Genomic DNA, 6,410 nt, shown 5'->3' with positions numbered 1-6,410 from the left:
TCCCTCACGGTACTTGTGTGCTATCGGTCATGTGGTCATATTTAGCCTTAGATGGAGTCTACCACCCACTTAGGTCTGCACTTTCAAGCAAACCGACTCTGAGGAGATGCCCACACGACGTCCGCATGCTGCTACACGGGCATATCACCCTCTTTGTGGCCCCGTTCAAGTTGGACTTGAGCGAGCTGCAAACGCCGTGTTAACGGACACTCCTTAACGCTACATTTCCAAACGCGAGTATCTCACGCAGGATTCAGCGCTGGGCTCCTCCCGTTTCGCTCGCCGCTACTAAGGGAATCCTTGTTAGTTTCTTTTCCTCCCCTTATTAATATGCTTAAATTCAGGGGGTAGTCTCACCTGAACAGAGGTCGGAATGAGAGAGATCTGGTTAGGATCTTTGAGCGCTCCGACTACAGAGAACGGGAAACACACAACGGATGCCAATACAACATCGAGGTGCCCACTCTGTCCTGCCGCTGAGGGCAGGTGAATCGGAGCGAGGAGGCATTTAAGAGATCCACTTCAGAAGCGGAAATCCACTCTCGCGTGCACGGCACCCCGGCCACGAAGGATGGCATGGAATAGCGCGATGGGCGCGTGCAGAGACACATCGCAACCCTGCTCTAACGTCGCGTTTCTGGCGCAACGGAGCGGTTCAGCAGCCAAATTCCAAGGCACGTCCGTCAAGCGTGCATTTTAACGACACATCCTCCACGTACCGGCCCACGGCGCTTCGGGGGATTTTTCCTTTGCAAGGCCTTTCCCCGTTTTCGCGACTGGGAGGACTCGCCCGTGAGAGCAAGTCCAGTGCACGTACATCACAGTCTGGTTATTATATATTTGATCCGACCCTCTGCCAGGTGTGGCCCAAGTACAAGACGAGGGCCGCCATTTGCGTTCAAAGTGTCGATATTCATGTGTCCTGCAGTTCACATGACAACGCGCATTCTTGCTGCGTTTTTCATCGACCCACATGCCAAGGGATCCACTGAGCTGATTCGTATTTGGTTAACCACCTGAACGTGTAAGACCCGCATTTCTGCCGCAGTCCACGAACAAGGGTAGATTGAGGCTATCGTCCGAGTAGGAACATTAGCCGTGCTTCGAAACTTCAGAGTACTGAGAGGCCGGTTCCCGTAGGTAGTAGGCACTCCGTTCCCCATCCGTAAACCGCCGTACTGAGAGGCATTGCGGGACATTGCCGCGCCGCAAAGTAGCAGCCATGACGAGCAAAGCTCTGAGTCAATTCGAAGCAGGCCGAAACGTCCTGAAGCTCCACACCGGGCAAGCTCGTGTAGAGCCTGCCCGGGTGGTTCCCACACGCGCCATCTCTGCCAAAGAGGCACGTGGGGGCGACCACAGAGTCGCTACGGCGCGCTTAAAACAAGCACATTGCTAACGATCGCATTTTAGCTTCCGTATGCCTCCATTGGCGTTGCGCCTTCGAAGAACTTGGAAGCACTGCGATTTTTTGAGTTACCGTAACTTCGTCTGACCGTACGAGACGGCCATCTCTCTGTGCGCTAGTGTGCCGTCTTGTGTATCACATTTACACGCAACGCAGGGACTAGACTTTTGTGCCACACTTAGTGAGGTTCGTTTTACGTTTCTCGTCTTTCGGTTCGTTTTGGTAAGGGCACTTGCCTGATACGGTACTCTGCCGACTTGCTAGGAAGGCGACCGATCTTGGCAATATTGTATATTTTTCACTTCAGGGTTCGTTTTGTTTTGGAGAACAGGCACCCTCTCGTGGTGAAGCCGACTGGTTAGGAAGGCGAGCACCCCCTGGACTCCTCTCATCATCATTTCTTTTTCGTACTCGTAGAGTTTTGGTACGTTAATGATCCTGCTGCAGGTTCACCTACAGCAACCTTGTTACGACTTTACTTCCTCGTAAATATTCAAGTTTGTGACATCTTCCCAGCGTCATCGGTGTTCCCGAAGGAACACCGCGCGCGGTCGAAGACCTCACTAAAACTTTCAATCCGGTAGTACGCGACGGGCGGTGTGTACAAAGGGCAGGGACGTAATCAACGCATGCTGATGACATGCGCCTTTACTGGGAATTCCTCGTTCATGTGGTACAATTTCAAGCCACAATCCCAAGCACGAAGGTGTTTCAGCGGGTTACCCGGGCCTCTCGGCCAGGGAGGACACGCTGGCACCTCCATTGTAGCGCGCGTGCGGCCCAGAACATCTAAGGGCATCACAGACCTGTTATTGCTCAATCTCGTGCGGCTAAAAGCCGCCTGTCCCTCTAAGAAGATTTAGTACCGCCGGCTGCCAAGGAAGCCGGGTACGTCTATTTAGCAGGTTAGAGTCTCGTTCGTTATCGCAATTAAGCAGACAAATCACTCCACCAACTAAGAACGGCCATGCACCACCACCCACTGAATCAAGAAAGAGCTTTCAATCTGTCAATCCTTCCAGTGTCTGGGCCTGGTAAGATTTCCCGTGTTGAGTCAAATTAAGCCGCAGGCTCCACTCCTGGTGGTGCCCTTCCGTCAATTTCTTTAAGTTTCAGCTTTGCAACCATACTTCCCCCGGAATACAAAAACTTGTGATTTCTCGGAGGCTGCCTGCGGATGCATCAATGGACATCCCGCAGAAGGCCAGTCTATATTCGTTTATGGTTAAGACTACGACGGTATCTGATCGTCTTCGATCCCCTAACTTTCGTTCCTGATTAATGAAAACATCCTTGGCAAATGCTTTCGCAGTAGTTAGTCTTCAATAAATCCAAGAATTTCACCTCTGACAATTGAATACTGATGCCCCCGACTGTCCCTATTAATCATTACGGCGGTCCTAGAAACCAACAAAAATGGGACCGAGTCTATTCCATTATTCATGCAAAATATTCGGCATACGCCTGCTTTGAGCACTCTTAATTTGTTCATAAAGTAAATGTGCGGCCCAAATCGCACTCAATCAAGAGCACCAGAGTAGGATTTCTAAGGGCGCCGCCCTTCCCCGTAGGGACAGCTAGACACGCCTCCGGCAGGACGTCACGCAGCGCGCCAGTTAGCACCGACGGGCGGTGTACCGGCGGTGCGAGACACAGATCCAACTACGAGCTTTTTAACCGCAACAACTTTGATATACGCTAACTGAGCTGGAATTACCGCGGCTGCTGGCACCAGACTTGCCCTCAGTTAGGTCCTCCATAAAGGATTTAAAGTGTTGCCATTCCGATTACGGGGCCTCGGATGAGTCCCGTATCGTTATCTTTCGTCACTACCTCCCCGTGCCGGGAGTGGGTAATTTGCGCGCCTGCTGCCTTCCTTGGATGTGGTAGCCGTGTCTCAGGCTCCCTCTCCGGAATCGAACCCTGATTCCCCGTTACCCGTTACAACCATGGTAAGCATAGAACTTACAATCGAAAGTTGATAGGGCAGACATTTGAAAGATGCGTCGCAGGCACGAGGCCATGCGATCAGCTCAAAGTTATTCAGAGTCACCAAAAACACGAAGGCCGAAGCCCCCGATTGGTTTTGATCTAATAAAAGCGTTCCTCCCGTCTCCGGTCAGAACTCCGTTGGCATGTATTAGCTCCAGTATTTCCGCAGTTATCCAAGTAACTGGGTACAATCCATTGAACCATGACTGATATAATGAGCCTTCCGCGGTTTCACCATTTATAATTGGCTTGCACTTGCACATGCATGGCTTAATCTTTGAGAGAAGCATATGTCACTGGCAGAATCAACCAGATAGCTGTTTCGACCCGACCTAGTCGGCGTCAGCTTGTATCACGGACCGGCGGACGCACCGCGCGGCCCAGGACGATTTGAGTCCATTGCAGGAGGCTGGCTAGGCGCTCCATTTGTAGCTTGTTCGATTGCCACTGCGGGCCAGAAAGGTTCAACTTTCTCCTCTTACTCGTCGGTATAAACCGTACGTCTTTGCATCTGTCGTGCTTTGATTCACATTCGCTCGGAATGCAGAGAATAGAAAATGCCCGCAGGCGAGTTGGTACAACGTTTCTGCGTGGGTGTCATGCCGCACGCGGCAGAGGACCGCAGAAAAGCAGAATGGCTAGGTGATTTGATTACAGCGTCAAGAGCTTTGGCCTCTCTGGGTGGAAACTATGGAACCATGCAGTCAAGCACTCGAACCAAACAGAGGGGTAACGATCCGGCATCATGTCCCTAGTCGAACATTCAGCTGCCTTCACGAGACCCTTTCCCATGACCAGAGAGACAGTACTATTTCAAAGTCTCTTTGCGACGCCAACTTCGCCGTAGCAAAGGTTTTCGTTTCGCTTTGTTCGTTTTCACCGCCGAAGCGGCACTATTGCGTGGGGTTCGTTTTGTCGCGGAGGATCCAAGACTAGACTGCGACCGACTTCTTCAAATCCCGAGAACCGGGCAGATTGGGCCGACGCAGTGCTAGCTTTTCACCAACCTTAAGCAGCAGCCAGGCATCGTAGCACGACTAGAGCTCACCAGGGGTCTACCCTATCTCGCAAAGGAGTTTTTTCGGGGGCCCTGATTCGTTCGTTTGAGCACGATCCCATGACTGAAGATTGCTTAGAGGACCACAGCTTCATGCATCGGAGAACCCGCGGTGTATTTACCTGCATTACTCATGGTGCCTCAGTTTTTGGTCGTGGACCCAGGTCATCACCTGCTGCAAGCAGTTGCTTGAGGGTCTAGTTCTTTAACCTCGTTAGAGCGCGACGAGGGAGCGTGCGTACGCTTTTGCCGTATGGTTCGTTTTCACCAGCTCTCGCTGTTTCTGGCACGCAAAAGGAACTCTTTCGAATACTCATTCGCGCGTTGATCCAGGCATTCGAGGTCTGACGCTTTGCCTTTCGGTTCGTTTTCACAAAATCTCGCTTGTTTCTGGCACGCAAAAGGAACTCTTCCGAATACTCAGTCACGTGTCGGTCCAGGCATTTCGAGCTTCGTGTTGCTTTGGTTTGTCTCCGCCAGCCCACGCATGGACTAGCCCCCAAAGAACAGACGGTTTACGGCAATATATTTCTCACAGTAGTGCTCTCTGGCTTTCTACTTTTTCACCCCTGGGTCATCACTCCAGGAGCTGCCGAAATTTGCTTTTGTATAGCGAAATATGCATATGAAAATGACTTAGTAAAATCAAATCGTACGCATTGACCGTTGCCAGCGGGCTTTTGCTATACTTTTGGTTCGTTTTCACTAAATCTCGCTTGTTTCTGGCACGCAAAAGGAACTCTTCCGAATACTCAGTGGCGTGTTGGTCCAGGCATTTCGAGTCTAATGTTGCTTTGGTTTTCCTCCGCTAGTCCAGTCACGGACTAGCCCCCAAAGATCAGAGGGTTTCCGGCAATATAATTCTCACAGTAGTGCTCTCTGGCTCTCTGCTTTCTTCCCCCTGGATCATCACTCCAGGAGTAGCCGAAATGTGCTTTTGTATAGCAAAATATGCATATGAAATTGACTTAGTAAAATCAAATCGTACGCATTGGCCGCCGACACGGGCTTTTGCTATACCTTTGGTTCGTTTTAACCAAGTCTCGCTGCTTCTGGCACGCAAAAGGAACTTTCGAATTTACTCTGTCGCATGTTGTTCACTAGGCATTTCGAGTTGATTTTGCTTTTGTCTTTCCTCCCGCCAGCCCACGCATGGACTGGCCCCCAAAGAACCGGGGGTTTCCGGCAATATAATTCCAACAAAGGGAGAATCTTATTTGTGCCTTTAATGCCGTGGGCAACCCACTCCACGCAGGCAGAGGAATGTGATTTTATCATGTGCATAATAAGCATATGAAATTAGATTAGTAAACTTGACTTCAAGCAGTACTGCCGTCAGATGCGTGCAATACCTTCCAAAGGTTCTTCCTGTCTTTTCGATAGGCCACCTTTCTTGAGCACTGCATTCGCTCTTCGATTCAGTGAGTTGTTTCATGCAAGTTTTTGCTTCGCCTCCCTCGACCGCAGTCGGGGACCACTCGGCCTGTTTCGCCCTTCGATTCAGTCTTTCATGCCATGTTTTGCGTCGCTCCTTTCGACCCAAGTCTCAGACCACAGTGCCTGATTCGCCCTTCAATTCAGTCTTTCACACCAGGTTTTGCTTAGCCTCCATCGACCGCAGTCGCAGACTACAGTGCCCGGTTCGGCCCTCGTTTCAGTCTTTCACACCAGGTTTTGCTTTGCCTCCCTTTGACACAAGTCAGAAACCACTTTGCCTCATTCAACCTTCGTCTCACGTTCCCATCAAAACTTTTGCTTTGACTCGACCGACCGCAGCCGGATCGAGTTTGCCTGGACCGACCAGCCTTCCAGCCGAAGCACACTGGAAGCTCGGGTTCGCCAGACCCGGTCGGCCGGGAGACCAGTGCGTGGTTTGTCGGTCGCTTCAGGCATCTGTCAAGCAAAAGTGAGACTTCTGGGACTTGGAAATATTTTCGTCTCAGCGACCGACCA

At 51.1% G+C, this 6,410-nt stretch overlaps 1 non-coding gene and 2 pseudogenes across 1 annotated transcript; all 3 read right to left on the bottom strand.

Annotated features, from left to right (window-relative positions):
* The window catches only part of LOC150030701 (25S ribosomal RNA), a 3,749-nt pseudogene extending 3,378 nt beyond the window's left edge, over nt 1–371 (bottom strand).
* Nucleotides 372–846: 475 nt separating this feature from the next.
* On the bottom strand, nt 847–1,000 carry LOC150030700 (5.8S ribosomal RNA; annotated as a pseudogene).
* An 838-nt stretch (nt 1,001–1,838) lies between these two features.
* On the bottom strand, nt 1,839–3,716 carry LOC150030699 (18S ribosomal RNA). The gene has a single exon (XR_016526601.1). It is a non-coding gene; the product is annotated as an 18S ribosomal RNA (ribosomal RNA).
* Nucleotides 3,717–6,410: the final 2,694 nt, after the last annotated feature.

This window comes from Benincasa hispida, unplaced genomic scaffold, assembly GCF_027475165.1.
Source record: "Benincasa hispida cultivar pf3 unplaced genomic scaffold, pf3_genome.v1.1 HicScf1677, whole genome shotgun sequence".
NCBI classification, from domain to species: domain Eukaryota; kingdom Viridiplantae; phylum Streptophyta; class Magnoliopsida; order Cucurbitales; family Cucurbitaceae; genus Benincasa; species Benincasa hispida.
The sequence above is the reverse complement of the archived record's forward strand: the minus strand, read 5'-3'. Positions and strand labels throughout refer to the sequence as shown.